The 14,843-nt window shown below is 45.1% G+C and overlaps 3 non-coding genes across 3 annotated transcripts; all 3 read left to right on the top strand.

Annotated features, from left to right (window-relative positions):
- The first annotated feature begins 2,995 nt into the window (after positions 1–2,995).
- On the top strand, positions 2,996–3,067 carry trnad-guc (transfer RNA aspartic acid (anticodon GUC)). The gene has a single exon. It is a non-coding gene; the product is annotated as a tRNA-Asp (tRNA).
- Positions 3,068–3,688: 621 nt separating this feature from the next.
- On the top strand, positions 3,689–3,760 carry trnad-guc (transfer RNA aspartic acid (anticodon GUC)). The gene has a single exon. It is a non-coding gene; the product is annotated as a tRNA-Asp (tRNA).
- Positions 3,761–4,373: 613 nt separating this feature from the next.
- On the top strand, positions 4,374–4,445 carry trnad-guc (transfer RNA aspartic acid (anticodon GUC)). The gene has a single exon. It is a non-coding gene; the product is annotated as a tRNA-Asp (tRNA).
- The last annotated feature ends 10,398 nt before the right edge of the window (positions 4,446–14,843 follow it).

The following is a 14,843-nucleotide window of genomic DNA, read 5'->3' as shown; positions in this document are numbered from 1 at the left end:
TACTCGTTCCAGACTGCCCTGAATCAAATGCTGATGCACGATAGGGTGAGTCAGCATTCAACCACTAACAACCTCTCCAGCATCCCTAATGTTGGGATGTGAGATGACGCTCACACTGGATAGGTTCAGGGCCCAGGGTGCGGCAGCACACAGAGTTTGGCAGGCCCAAGCAAAACAGGCTGTGGCTAGGCGCCAGATTGAGATGAAGCCATGCTTCGACAATGCACGTAGGGCAAGGAAGCCTCGCATTCAGGTGTCGGAATGGGTGCAAACCTGTCAGCCCCAGCAAGTTAATAAATTTAGCACATTCTGATCTCAGCCATTGCAAGTCACACACAAACTGAGGGCTGCCACATTCAGACTGCCGGCTCATGTTGGCACGCCAGTTGCCTCAGGAAAGTGCCAGCACCTCCTCCAGTTTATACACCTGAGTCTCCTCCACATTCCACTACAGCAACCAGCTGCTCTGAGCCATTGCCAGTAGAGCCTACACCTGACCTTCCACCTGAGCCTCAGCAGCAGGAACCAGTCAAGGCTGAGGGTCGTCTACACGGGTACGGACTCGTCCTGCCCACCTTAAGGACTTTGAAACCTCTTTAGATACCTAGGTCTGTTCCTCTCAGGCGTGTTAGCCTCTGGTTTAGTTATAATAATTGAGCACTGTTTAGCTCCCGGTTGAATTATGGTAAGTGAGCATTGCTCACATCTTTGCATTACAGATTTATATAGGAAGGGGAAAATGTTGTGTACGTGAGTATCGTTTCCTGTTTTACAACAATTGATGGCTTTACGTGTGCATGCATAGTGAAGTAAAGGAATTTTATGTTGCATCAGACTACTGTATGGACCTCCAGTTTTGTTGTCGGCCTACTGAATATAACATTGGCTAAATGTGAAATTGAATACTGTGAATGTCATGAGTACATGGGTCATATATTTCTTCCCAAGTAGCACTTTTTCTTTTAATAGTACTTTTGCCATGTTTTATTCAGGCTGGCTGAAGGTATCATGCCATATTTTCTTTTCATAGATTGACAACTTATCTCCCACTAATACATCAAAAACAGCCCTGAAAGTTGCCAACCATTTTGAAATTCACAGATTTGTGCAAGTCATCTCAGTTTGTCTTCCATTTGTACAAATCAGTGCAATTACTCATAATATTTACAGTTCACTTTCACTATACAATTTTTGGGAAATTGCTGATTCACTTTTTAAAATGTTTACCAGTTATTATATTATACACTTGAGCTGGACTGGCATCTAAATGCACAGAAGAAGTATTAATGATGGAGACATGCTATACTATATGTTTACCTTCTCACCATTTGTCACCTAATGTGCTGATGTCACTTTGTATCTTATAAGTTTGCTTCTAAATCCATCCATCCATTATCTTAACCGCTTATCCTGCTCACAGGGACACTGGAGCCTGTTCCAGCAGTCATTGGGCAGCAGGTGGGGAGACACCCTGGACAGGGCACGCGCACGCATTCCTAGGGACAATTAAGTATGGCCAATTCACCTGACTGATGTGTCTTTGGACTGTGGGAGGAAACTGAAGCAGAAATGGGGAGAACAAGCAAACGCCACACAGAGGACGACCCACCAAGGTCGGACTACCCCGGGTCTTGAACTCAGGACCTTTTTGCTGTGAGGCGACTGCGCTAACCACTGCGCCACCGTACCACCCCTGCTTCTAAATTGTTTTGGATAAAAGCATGCCCTAAGTGACTAACTGCTATTTTCACATGTAGTGCCAAAGATTAGTGTTTTTAGTTGATCTATAGGTGACATCAATACATATGATCTCAACGTTCTGTCACCTCAGCCCCCAGTTTATTTGCCTGAATTCACTCTCATTTCTGCTATCAGTCATTTTATTATTCATCATAATACTGGAAATTAATTAATAAAATGGTATATCATTTAAATATATGCATTTGTATATTTTACATATATTAAATTACATATTTTTACCACAAATGTTTCTGTGTTGTGTTTTTGTTCTTCTTTTCAGGTAATGTTTCAACAATATTTACAAACTACAGCTACTTCTTTCAGCTGCTCCCGTTAGAGGTCGCCACAGCAGATCATTCGTTTCCATTTCTTCCTGTCTTCTGCATCTTCCTGCATGTCTTCCCTCACCACATCCATAAACCTCCTCTTTGGCCTTCCTCTTTTCCCCTCCCTGGCAGTGCCATATTCAGCATCCTTCTCCCAATGTACCCAGCATCTTTCCTCCACACATGTCCAAGCCATCTCAATCTTGCCTCTCTTGATTTGTCTCCAAACCGTCCAACTTGAGCAGTTCCTCTAATATAACTGTTCCTGATCCTGTCCTTCTTTGTTACTCCCAATGAAAATCTTAGCATCTTCAATTCTGCCACCCCCAGCTCCGCCTCCTGTCTTTTCGTCAGCGCCGCTGTCTCCAAACAATATTAACAAACAGTATCTCATAACTGCCGTTTGTAGTGACTGCAATGAAATTCACAATGTTTTGGGAGCTCTAAGGAAAGGCAATGGTATTACTTAGTCATTTCACATATATCATAAACCACATAAAACAAGAAAAGTACTTCATATTGACAATATTTTTGTTTAGATTTTCATTTGAAGTGTAGTTCACTCAGAGGCGCACAATATTCTAGAATTATGTGGTAGTTGGAAGAATGAAGAAGGATCAGATTGTTATAAAACTTTATAGAGAGCACAAAAGGATCTAAGTTGGATTTGTGAATGCCCACTGCCTACCCAGCCATTGACGTCACCGCACGTCACTAGTATTGACTGACTGAGTGAGCACCAGCAGTAGCTACATCTCACTTTTTGATAATCTTACAATTAGGTTATCTTATTTTTATCATTATTGATTAAATTAATCATAATTCATCATCATCATCATCATGGCATGGCACACACACTACCTCCCTGCGCCTTCCCTGAGAGTCCCTGTTTCCCTCCATGTTACTCCCTACTTACTGCTTCGACTACTTCCTCGTTAGTATAGTGGTGAGTATCCCCGCCTGTCACGCGGGAGACCGGGGTTCAATTCCCCGACGGGGAGTACACATTTTTTTTTCAGGTGACCCAGGGGTTAGCGCTGTTGCCTCACAACAAGAAGGTCCTGGGTTCGAACCCCAGGCCATCCCAGGTCCTTTCTGTGTGGAGTTTGCATCCTCACTGTGTTGACCATTATATATATATATATATATATATATATATATATATATATATATATATATATATATATATATATATATATATATATATATATATCCGTGTTGATATTTCGCTCCTCATTTGTCGAGCACTCACAACACCATTGACAGTTTCGGGACAAAATGCTATATACACACACACACACACACACACACACACACACACACACACACACACACACACACACACACACACACACACACACACACACACACACATAGGCTCTGTGATGGCCTGGCGGCCTGTCCAGGGTGTCTCCCTGCCTGCCGCCCAATGACTGCTGGGATAGGCTCCAGCATCCCCGCGACCCTGAGAGCAGGATAAGCGGTTCAGAAAACGGATGGATGGATGATTAAATTAATCATTCATCATCGTCATCATGGCATGGCACACACACTACCTCCCTGCGCCCTCCCTGAGAGTCCGTTTCCCTCCATGGTACTCCCTACTTACTGCTTCAACCACTTCCTCGTTAGTATAGTGGTGAGTATCCCCGCCTGTCACGCGGGAGACCGGGGTTCAATTCCCCGACGGGGAGTACACTGTTTTTTCGGGTGGCCCAGTGGTTAGCACTGTTGCCTCACAAGAAGGACGTGGGTTCGAACCCCAGGCCATCCCGGGTCCTTTCTGTGTGGAGTTTGCATCTTCACTGTGTTGACCATTTATATATATATATATATATATATATATATATATATATATATATATATATATATATATATATATATATATATATATATATATCCGTGTTGAAATTTCGCTCCTCATTTGTCGAGCACTCACAACACCATTGACAGTTTCGGGAAAAAATGCTATATATATATATATATATATATATATATATATATATATATATATATACGTATATATACGTATATATACATATACACACACACACACACAGGCCCTGTGATGGCCTGGCGGCCTGTCCAGGGTGTCTCCCTGCCTGCCGCCCAATGACTGCTGGGATAGGCTCCAGCATCCCCGCGACCCTGAGAGCAGGATAAGCGGTTCGGAAAATGGATGGATGGATGATTAAATTAATCATTCATCATCGTCATCATGGCATGGCACACACACTACCTCCCTGCGCCCCCCCTGAGAGTCCCTGTTTCCCTCAATTGAACTCCCTGCTTTCTGCTTCAACTACTTCCTCGTTAGTATAGTGGTGAGTATCCCCGCCTGTCACGCGGGAGACCGGGGTTCAATTCCCCGACGGGGAGTACACTGTTTTTTCGGGTGGCCCAGTGGTTAGCGCTGTTGCCTCACAACAAGAAGTCCGTGGGTTCGAACCCCAGGCCATCTCAGGTCCTTTCTGTGTGGAGTTTGTATGTTCACTGTGTTGACCATACACACACACACACACACACACACACACAGATATACATATAAGTATATACATGCACACACACACACACCCTGCGATGGCCTGGCGGCCTGTCCAGGGTGTCTCCCCACCTGCTGCCCAATGACTGCTGGGATAAGCTACAGCATCCTGCAACCCCGATTGGGGTAAGCAGCTTGGATGGAATGGTTTGTATCTTCTCCCTGTGCCTGTGTGGGTTTCCTCCGATTGCTCCGGTTTCCTCCCACCATCAAAAAGACATGCATGTTAGGTTTAATACTCCTGTCTGTGCCCCTGACCAAGGTAATGGAAAGAAGAACTGGTTTTGGTCCCTGGGCGCAACAGTTGCCCACTGCTCCTATACACTAAGATGGGTTAAATGCAGAGGACAAATTCATTGTAAGAATACAATTCATTGTAAGTACGCAATGACAAAATAAGATGGCTTTCTTCTTTCTTCTACACTTTCCTCTTGCTTACCCTGTTCCTTGGCTTCACTGTCACGTTTGCACCTGTTCCTGCTTCTTTGCCTGGCAGTGGCCGTGGCCAGCCACCGTTCCTCCTTCCACCTGTTGCTGTCGACTTAGATGTTGAAACGACTGCGGCATCCGCACATTTCTATTTTTTTCCTTTTTTTTTTTTTGGCCTGCAAGTTCTCTGGACACTCTTCTTTCATTTTTGCTTATCCATTTTGACAATTGAGAAAGATGCCGTCCTTCATCCAAAGATGTTTGGCTCTGAGCCACAGCATCTGACACGAGAAACAGAGAAGACAGAGGTGGAGGGCTGGGGCCAGCCCAGTAAGAGATGTGATTGGGCCAGTCAAGTGTCATCATAGAAAATGGAGCTACTTGACCACTGTCCCATCTTTATGGGCCGGTCTTTAGCAGTACAACAGAAAAAAATAAAATATTTTGTTTTCAGAATTAGAAGCAGAATTAAAAATATATTGGCCCCAAGGTGTGTCGGCCCACGAGGAAAATGCCCAGTATGCCAGGTTACCAGTTCAGCCCTGCTTGGTGGGTTAACCACTACCTAGCCTTTACCTTAACCTACTACCTAAAACTCAAAAAGTTGATTACATTTTGCTTATAAAAGTGAGCAAAGTGTTCATAAATAAAAAGGAAACTGGTTTTAGATGGTTTTACCTCTGTGTTTGCAAATATTGACAAAGACCTTTGTATTGTAGGGTAAATCTCAAGAGCCAGCGGGAGAAATAAATTCATGAATGGGCATTCAATTATCCTTGGGGGGGGGGGGGGTAAAATGATTTTTCAACATAAGCAAGCAAAATGTTGTCGATAATGGCTTTTAGCTGAATCACGTTACCCACAATAAATAAGAAGGCTATTTATCTGTGAATGCTGGTATTCCATTTGTTTTTGAGCCTTTCCACAACCATGCATCTTATAAACTGTTCCAAGATTTGGAGCTGTGCGTGTTTCTACTCTTCAATGTATCCTAAGAAAAATCATAATAGAAAGCCGTTAGTTTTCACCTTTGAAAGGCTATCTCACTAACGAAGCTTACAAATGTCATTCCTTGTCAGTTCGGCGAATTGTTTTTGTGCAAGAAACTACCTCATTTAAATAGATTTATTTCTTTGCATGAGCAAAACACCTCTTGTTAATGAGGGTTTCTCAGCAACAGGTTTTGTTTCAGTATGCCTCTGGGACAGTAACACAGCGGCACTGCCAGTTTCCTCTCTGCAACTCTCCTCTCACGACCCAGCTAGAGTTTTTTGAAAAATCTCCTAATATCCATTACATTTAGCTAGTCCGACTTCAGGGACGGGCACAGATGACTCAGTGGGCAGGCCCAAACCCACAATGACCGTCCATGCTGCCAGGTTTGGTAAATCTGATGGAAAATGAGATATATAACTTTAATATTTTAACTTGTCCTGAAGTAGTGTTCCACTACAGTGGCCCACCACAACAAAATGGTGCTGAAGAAGCACTGATCAGTCCTTCTCCATTGCAGTGCTCTTCAAACCATGGTACTGCTAGTTTTCTATCCTGCCAGGCAGTTCATTATGCTCACATGTTGCGTCAGGTATGCCTGTCAGCAAAATGGATTTTTTAGACCTGGAACAGCAAGTGAACGTAATGAACTCATTGGCAGAATAGAAAATCTGTAGTGCAGGGGGTCCCCAAGAGCCAGTTTGAAAACTATTGTGCTGTTTTCCACAACGCTGCTGAGGCCTGTTTCTGAAAAACAATTGCACACTATCTCTTTCTTTCTACTTTTCCTTCTCTCAATGTCTGTATTTTCCTCACCTACTTCCGCCCTGGCCCCCATCCCCCTCTTCCTCTCTGGGTAATAACTTACTACTATGGGCTAATTACAACATCAGAGAGGATCTCCCATAAAAAGATTGATCAGAGTTGGGAGCAGAGTGCTCAGCTTTGATTTCCGCTAATACCCACATGAAAAGAAACAGCAGAAAAAAGGCGGGAGGGGGACTGGTCCAGAGACTGTTCATTTGCAGTAAATTGTCACCGTTTTTGAGAGATGATAAATATTCCAATAGGAAATCAATTGTAAGTTTGTCACAAATTGTCAGTTGTTCTGATGAATGTTTATGTGAACTCTTTGAAAACTTCTTAAGTATTTTTGGACTGGTTTGGTGTATCGGGACTTGGATCGGAATCTCTGTCATCTATCAGGTCTTTGATAATTTTCTAAAGAAGACTTCATCTCAAACAAAACCTTGTCTTCATACTGAAAGAAACAACAGGGTCAACGGGTGGAAATCATTACTCTTTAAATGAAACATCTCAGAACATAGCTGCAGGATATAGGGATTCTGGCAGAAAGGGCCTGTTTAAACTAAAGCATCACGTTTCAATAGCAAAACTGATGTGCCCCGCCTCTGGCCATGACTAAATCCCAAATCCCACCAGATGTGTCCGTCCTTGTTCTCCCTTGCCAGTCTGTTACAATGCAAAACGGTCAAAATATTAAGAGATTGGACCTCCCACTTTCCTTTAAGATATGTGCAATGGGGTATAGATTAATGTTTTCAATTGTACTTGCAAATCCCACGTCGGAAAGGGTCTGATTGGGCCAAATCCCAAAACCAGTATCCAATTTGTCGAGAGAGGAAAAAAAATTAAAAAAAGAGAGGGAAGGCAGTTGTTCAGCTGATATTTTAAAAAAAAACAACAACACGGATGATTGTGTCCTATTAAACCTGGTTGTTCTATGAATGAATATCTTAATCTTATCCTCGTGCTTACCAACGTAATACTGACTTTTAACTCATTGACAATGTACAGTTTGCTAAAATGGATTCAATCGGGGGACATCGGGGGATGTTGTGTTGCTGTAAAGCCCCTTGAGGCAAATTTGCAATTTGTGATATTGGGCTATACAAATAAAAGTGACTTGACATCATACATTTTGGAAGTAAACTCTTTATTCCGTTCTTAAATCGACTTATCGTCACATGTTTAGCAGATCTCTAGTAGCAACCTTACAGGTTGTGATGAATACTAAAAAGGTATTTTTTTAAGGAATGTGAAAGACTGACAACCATGTGAACTTACCAGTTTAAAGGTATCGCCCCAAGAACAAAGTGTTAGAAAAAATGCATAGGAATCCCAGTATAAAAAAACATTTTTTTAGGCACAGCCTCCTTTTCTACTCTTATCTTGTCTAATTGTTGCTTGTGTTGTTACACAGGTTTTTTTGTCTGTTTAGGTATAAACCAGTGTGGAAGTCCTGCTTTCAAAGATGGCAAAGAAATAATTATTTCTTCTTCTTCTTCCTAGCAGTAGTAGATATAGTAGTGGTAATATTTGGCTGATGCATATAGCATGGCAATGATAAACTATTTAAACTTACCAAGTCTAGAAGCAGTATCCAAAACATTAAGAGACTGAAGGAGACAAACAGAAAGAAATGCAAAAAGACAGTTTCTCTCAGTTTTTAATGTTCAACTCTCTCTCTCTCGCTCTCTCTTTTTCTCTCGTAAGTGTTGTAAAAGCCCCCCACTATGGAGCAGCTATGTATATTGAAATTCAGGGCAGACTGAAAAATTAGTCTGTGAAGCTGAAGACTGCAATCACCAGACACAAATCACTCTGGAAGACGAACCCTGAATGTGTCATGTCAAGTGCACACACATTCACAGATCCCCACAAACGCAGAAAAAATTACCTTCAGACATACAGTCCCACACACATACACACAACACACATAGACAGACAGAAAAATATACACACAAACACAAATCCACATCAGCCTATAGACAGACTGTCGGATTTATCTACACACACTGGCAAAACATACACATACATAAAAACAATCTGATGGCTCAGCATACAGTATATACTCTCTCTCTCTCAACACCGATACAGGAAAAAAAAGTTTTAATGTCGAGACGCACGAAACAGGCCTGTACTGCAACGCATTAAAACTTTTTTTCCCATATCCATGTTGATATTCCGCTCCTCATTAGTTGAGCACTTACAACACTATTGACGGTTTCAGAAAAAAAACCCTATGTATGTGTATACATATATATAAAAAAATCCAGTGAGTCAAGTAAATTCTTTATGAGACAGCTGATGATTGCTTATGGCATGGATAATTTTGCTCCTTATTTGTTGAGCACTTTCCCTACCGTTGAGTGTTTCTTTTAACAAAGTTCATATATATGTATATATATATATGTGTGTGTGTGTGTGTGTGTGTGTGTGTGTGTGTGTGTGTGTGTGTGTATGTGTGTGTGTGTATAGGTGTGTGTGTGTGTGTGTATATATATATATATCTATATAAACAGCACAAAAAGTAAGGAAATGTGTGTTTGGTAGATTATTTCGTTGTTGTAACAATGCTTCTTGGCAATAAATCTTATATCAGGCACCTGATTGTCAGCACCTGGGGTACCAGAAGCTCAAAACAAGAGTCAATAGCAACAACAAAATAAGCTGTTTGGCATTGGCATAAAGGATTTGGCAAATTTTTCCATGGGTACAACCCACATATTCAGCTCTGCAGCTCATCCCACAAATGCATGTTCCTTACAAATGTTGCACCATTTAAAAGGGAAATAAACAGGCTTTCCAACGGTATAAGATATGGGTTCGCTTCCCGGCCGCGGCAGTTCCTGTGGTTGCGTTGTCCCCCGAACTCGCTACATTGGTGTCAGAAGATCTTCGAATCCACTTAGCTCAATAATCGGGATCGAAGTTGGTCCGGTGAGACGAGGAATGGCAAAATTTAATCCCCCCCGAGGCATTTGATTTCACGCAACCGGCGGCATGGCCGATTTGGATTCAGAGGTTTTCCCGGTTTCAACTAGCAACCAAGCTAAATGCGGAGGACGGTGAGATCCAAGTCAATTCCTTGATATAGGCAATGGGGAAAGATGCAGAAGCTATTTTTAATTCATTTACGTTCGAAGAGGCTTCTCATGCTAACGATGATGACAGGGTGGTCAGTAAATTCAACGAGCATTTCGTACCACGGAGAAATGTAATCCACGAACGTGCATGTTTTCACCAGCGCTCGCAGAGAGCTGGAGAGACTGTCGAGGACTTTGTGATGAGTTTATATGAGTTGGCAGAACACTGCGAGTTCGGGGCATTAAAGGAAGTGCATATTCGTGATAGAGTTGTGATCGGAGTTGCTGACCGAGACGTGTCACTGAAGTTGCAGATGGAAGACGAGCTCACGCTAGGAAAAGCGGTGCAAATGGTCCCCCGTCAGTTCGAACTGGTTAAACAGCAAAATGCGGTAGGAATTACAGCTGAACTGAATGCAGTTAGCAAAGCACAGGGCGCCAATACCAACCGCGACTGCAGTAACGCTAGCAACCACTACAATAAGGGCAACGGAAACGCACAGCGGCCCAAAACAGCCTGCTCCCGATGTAATCGCGTGCACGGGCAGCAGCAGGAATGCCCTGCACGCAACAGGCGTTGCAGGAAATGCGACAAGCTGGGACATTTTGCTGCCGTATGCAAAACCAGAGACGTGAGGGAGGTCGTTTACCAGGATGATGCGTATGAGGGCGAAACGGAAAGTGAAAGCCGCCCCTACTTCCTCGGTTGCATAGAGGGAATTGATTTTGAGAAAAAGTGGCAAGTGGAGGTACCGATCTGCGGCAAGTCGGTTAATTTTAAAATCGATACGGGGGCGGACATCACTACCATGTCACAGACTGCATATAGGTCACTGCCTGAACGGCCACAGCTGGTTAAAACATCAATCGACCTGAGAAGCCCACTGCAGTGTGCGGGGAAATTTGTGGCGTGCACGGAGAGACGGGGGAAGATGCACAAAATTGGGATTTTTGTGATAAAAGGGCCAAATGCCAACAATCTATTGAGTCGCAGAGCTGCATGTGAAATGGGCCTAGTTTTTAAGAACAGATCAGGTTAGCGAAGATGTTTTCGGGGACATTGGATTGCTTAATTGTGAACCTGTCATGATTGAGCTTAAGCCCAATATACAGACTTATGCCCTCAGCACGCCACGCAGGGTCCCTTTCCCTCTCATGCCAAAGGTGGACGACAAGCTGCAACGCATGCAGTTGTAACCAGGTTAAAATTAATGTTTTTATTTTATTTTGTTTGAGTATGAAATATCATCAAATCCTGTCTGTGTGCTGTTATTTGTGTTTACTACATTTTATTTTATGTCATTATTTACTTTTATGTATGTTTTACAACGACCGTCATATACGTGTACTGTCACTTTAAGAGAGAGGTCTTGTGGGTACACGGAAGAGGGAACGCGGGAGAGGCCATTTTCTTTTGTGGGAGGAGTCTCAAGCAGCAATCGAGCCGAGCCACACGTGTTTCTTACCGTAGGACAGTTTTTTTTTGCTGGTTGAGGAGAACGTAACTTTGAGTATCCTGTAAGAAGATACTGCAAGCTGTGGGATAAAATACTTGTTTATCCTTTCTTACATCGGAGTCCCGTGGACGGTTTCTCCTTCTAACGCACACGAGTGAAGTCCGGGTAGTGGTTGAACTTCGACCCCCACGTCCGTAAGAAACACCGCTCCCGCTGGAGGACTGGACGTTTGTCGAAGAGTTTGAAACCAAAATAAATGGCAAGGTGGGCCAAATAGAGTCCTGTGTGTCCCCGCTCCTTCCTTGATCATGATGATGATGATGACAGACTGAGGGCCCCCCCACAACACCTTGGGCCCCACCCAACTAGAACACAACGCAGAGCTAATGATGAGAGTGACGGGCGTGCAGCAGGCTGACCAGCATAAAACAGCATAGGGCTGCCCCCGTTACACAGTCCTTGGGGATCATCACAGAACTGACCGAGCCCACAGAGTGGTGCGCACCCATGGTGCCCGTAGTCAAAAAGAACGGAAAGATACGGATCTGTGTGGACCTAAAGCGGTTAAACCAGGCTGTTAAGCGCAAGCGGTTTATGCTTCCCACGCTGGAGGACATTATGCCCAAGTTAGCAGGGGCAGGGGTTTTTACAACGTTAGACGCATCGTCTGGCTTCTGGCAAATTCCGCTAGATCCCAGATGTGTAAAACTAACCACTTTCATTACTCCCAGAGGCCGGTTCTGTTTCCAGCGGCTCCCGTTCGGCATCACATCGGCACCGGAGATCTTCCAGAGGGAAATGTGCATTCTGCTGAGAGACCACAAGGGCACGGTCGTCGTCATGGATGACATACTCGTGTATGGCAAGAACCAGGACGAGCACGATAGAAACTTGGAGGCGGTACTGCAGACAATCAAAACATCGGGGCTGAAGCTCAACCGGGAGAAATGCTGCTTCAGCAGGAGTGAGTTGCAATATTTCGGGCACATCATCAGCAAAGACGGCATCAAACCAGATCCAGGCAAGGTGAAGGCCATCTCAGACATGCAGAGCCCCGAGAATGTCCCTCAGGTGAGACAGTGGCTGGGTATGGTAAATTATCTGGGGAGGTTTCTACCCGAACTGTCATCAGTGCTACACCCGGTGAGTGAGCTGCTGAAGAAAGACGCAGAGTGGCAGTGGGGGGAGCCCCAACAGCAAGCCTTCACCAAGGTAAAAGCAATCTTGTCTTCCACTCCTGCCCTGGCATACTATGATGTAGCAAGGCCCACCATTGTGAGCGCGGACGCTAGTAGTTACGGGCTGGGGGCAGCACTGTTGCAGGTTCAGGGGGACGAAGTTCAGCCTGTTGCCTTCTGCTCCAGAACTCTCACAGATGCAGAGAAGAGATACTCTCAGAGAAGGAATGCCTTGCAGGGGTGTGGGCCTGTGAGCGGTTTTCCCGTTATCTGTTAGGCTTAGCTGAGTTTAGCTTACAGACAGACCACAAGCCCCTGACCCCCCTCATTAATGCATATGATCTGGACAAAGTGCCGCCGAGACGCCAGCGGCTTCTAATTCGTCTAATGCGTTTTAACCCCAGAGCAGTGTATGTTCCGGGTTCACAGCTGGTGGTGGCCGACGCCCTTTCCAGGAACCAACTCCAGGACGGCCGCGGGGCAGACACAGACGGGGATATGCGTGCGCATGTCGAAGCTGTGATCGAAACCAAACCGGTGTCGAGCACGAAGCTGGACATGTTAAAGCAGGACACGCGTCAGGACGACACAATGCAGAGGGTGATCGGGTACACCAGAGAGGGATGGCCGAGACACGTGCCCTTTTATCTGCATGGCTACCACGCTGCGAGGGCATCGCTGTCCGAGGCAGACGGGCTGCTCCTGTACCAAGACAGGATTGTAATTCCCCCCGTGTATCAGGAAGACATCCTACACAGGATTCACGAAGGGCACCAAGGCCTTACAAAGTGTCATGAAAGAGCCAGGATGTCTGTCTGGTGGCCCAGCATCAGATCGGACATTTACCGGAAAGTTACACAGTGCACAGTCTGCCAAATCAATAAGCCCTCACAGTACAAAGAGCCCCTACGTACAACGCCACTGCCGTCCGGCCCATGGCACAAGATTGGGGCAGACCTTTGCGAGCAGGATGGAAAAAACTACCTGGTGGTGGTTGATTATTATTCCAGGGACATTGAGATCGCCCAGCTACGGACCACCGCCAGTCTACAAGTGATTGAGCAGCTGAAAGGTATGTTCGCACGATGGGGCATCCCTGGGGAACTCATTAGTGACAATGCCACACAGTTTACGTCAGCCGAATTTAGGCAGTTTTGTAGGAACAATGATTTCCGCCACACAACCTGCAGCCCCCACTTCCCCCAGACAAATGGAGCTGCCGAAAGGGCCGTCGGGATGGCCAAAAGAATTTTGCGGCAGCCTGACCCTCACCTAGCGCTGATGTGCTACTGCGCCACACCAATTGCTGCCACAGGTGCGAGCCCCGCGCAGCTCATGACCAGCCGCCAGATCCGGACCAACATGCCTGTGCTGGAGAGGAAACTCCAGCCACAGCTCTTTGACCACAAGGAGGTGGAGAAGAATGACAGAAGGGCAAAAGAGGCTTATAAGTTTTTCTTCGACAGGAGACACTCTGCATGTGCCCTAACCGAACTGCACTCAGGTGAGAAGGTACGAGTCAAACTAGACGGGCAAAAAGGGTGGAACATGCCCGCAGTCGTGGTGAATCCCTCAGGGGAACCACGCTCCTACACGGTGCGTACGGAAGACGGGGCTGTCTTCAGACGGAACCGCAGGCACCTGCAATCCATGCCTGCCCCTGCAACTGTTGCAACCCAACCAGCCAGAGACAGCAATGACTTGCAGCAGGAACAACTCAGCCCACCGGTCACCACCTCATCGGGCACTCCCACGCAGCCGGACGTGCCAGCAAGGCCCTCTGGGTTCACCATCACCTCCAGTGGCAGAGTTGTAAAACCCCCAAAGCGGTATGATGTTTAGATACTGAGTGAGCAATGGGGCAGAATAATCCCCACACTCAGTCGAAGGGCTGGGCCGTCTACCCCACCCTTCATGTTAATTTTTGAATCTTGAAGTGCATGTCTTCATTGTTAGCTGGTTATGCTGTTAATTAGTAAATTGCTAATATGGTATTGCTGTTGCTATGTTTTATAATCTAGCAATGTTATTGTTTCCATTGGAACATACACTCACTGGCCACTTTATTAGGTACACCTTGCTAGTACCGGGTTGGACCCCCTTTTGCCTTCAGAACTGCCTTAATCCTTCATGGCATAGATTCAACAAGGTACTGGAAACATTCCTCAGAGAGTTTGGTCCATATTGACATGATAGCATCACGCAGTTGCTGCAGATTTGTCGGCTGCACATCCATGATGCGAATCTCCCGGTCCACCACATCCCAAAGGTGCTCTATTGGATAGAGA

Source organism: Lampris incognitus, chromosome 13 (assembly GCF_029633865.1).
Source record: "Lampris incognitus isolate fLamInc1 chromosome 13, fLamInc1.hap2, whole genome shotgun sequence".
NCBI lineage: Eukaryota > Metazoa > Chordata > Actinopteri > Lampriformes > Lampridae > Lampris > Lampris incognitus.
Note: the sequence above shows the minus strand (reverse complement) of the source record. Positions and strands in the feature narration are given on the sequence as shown.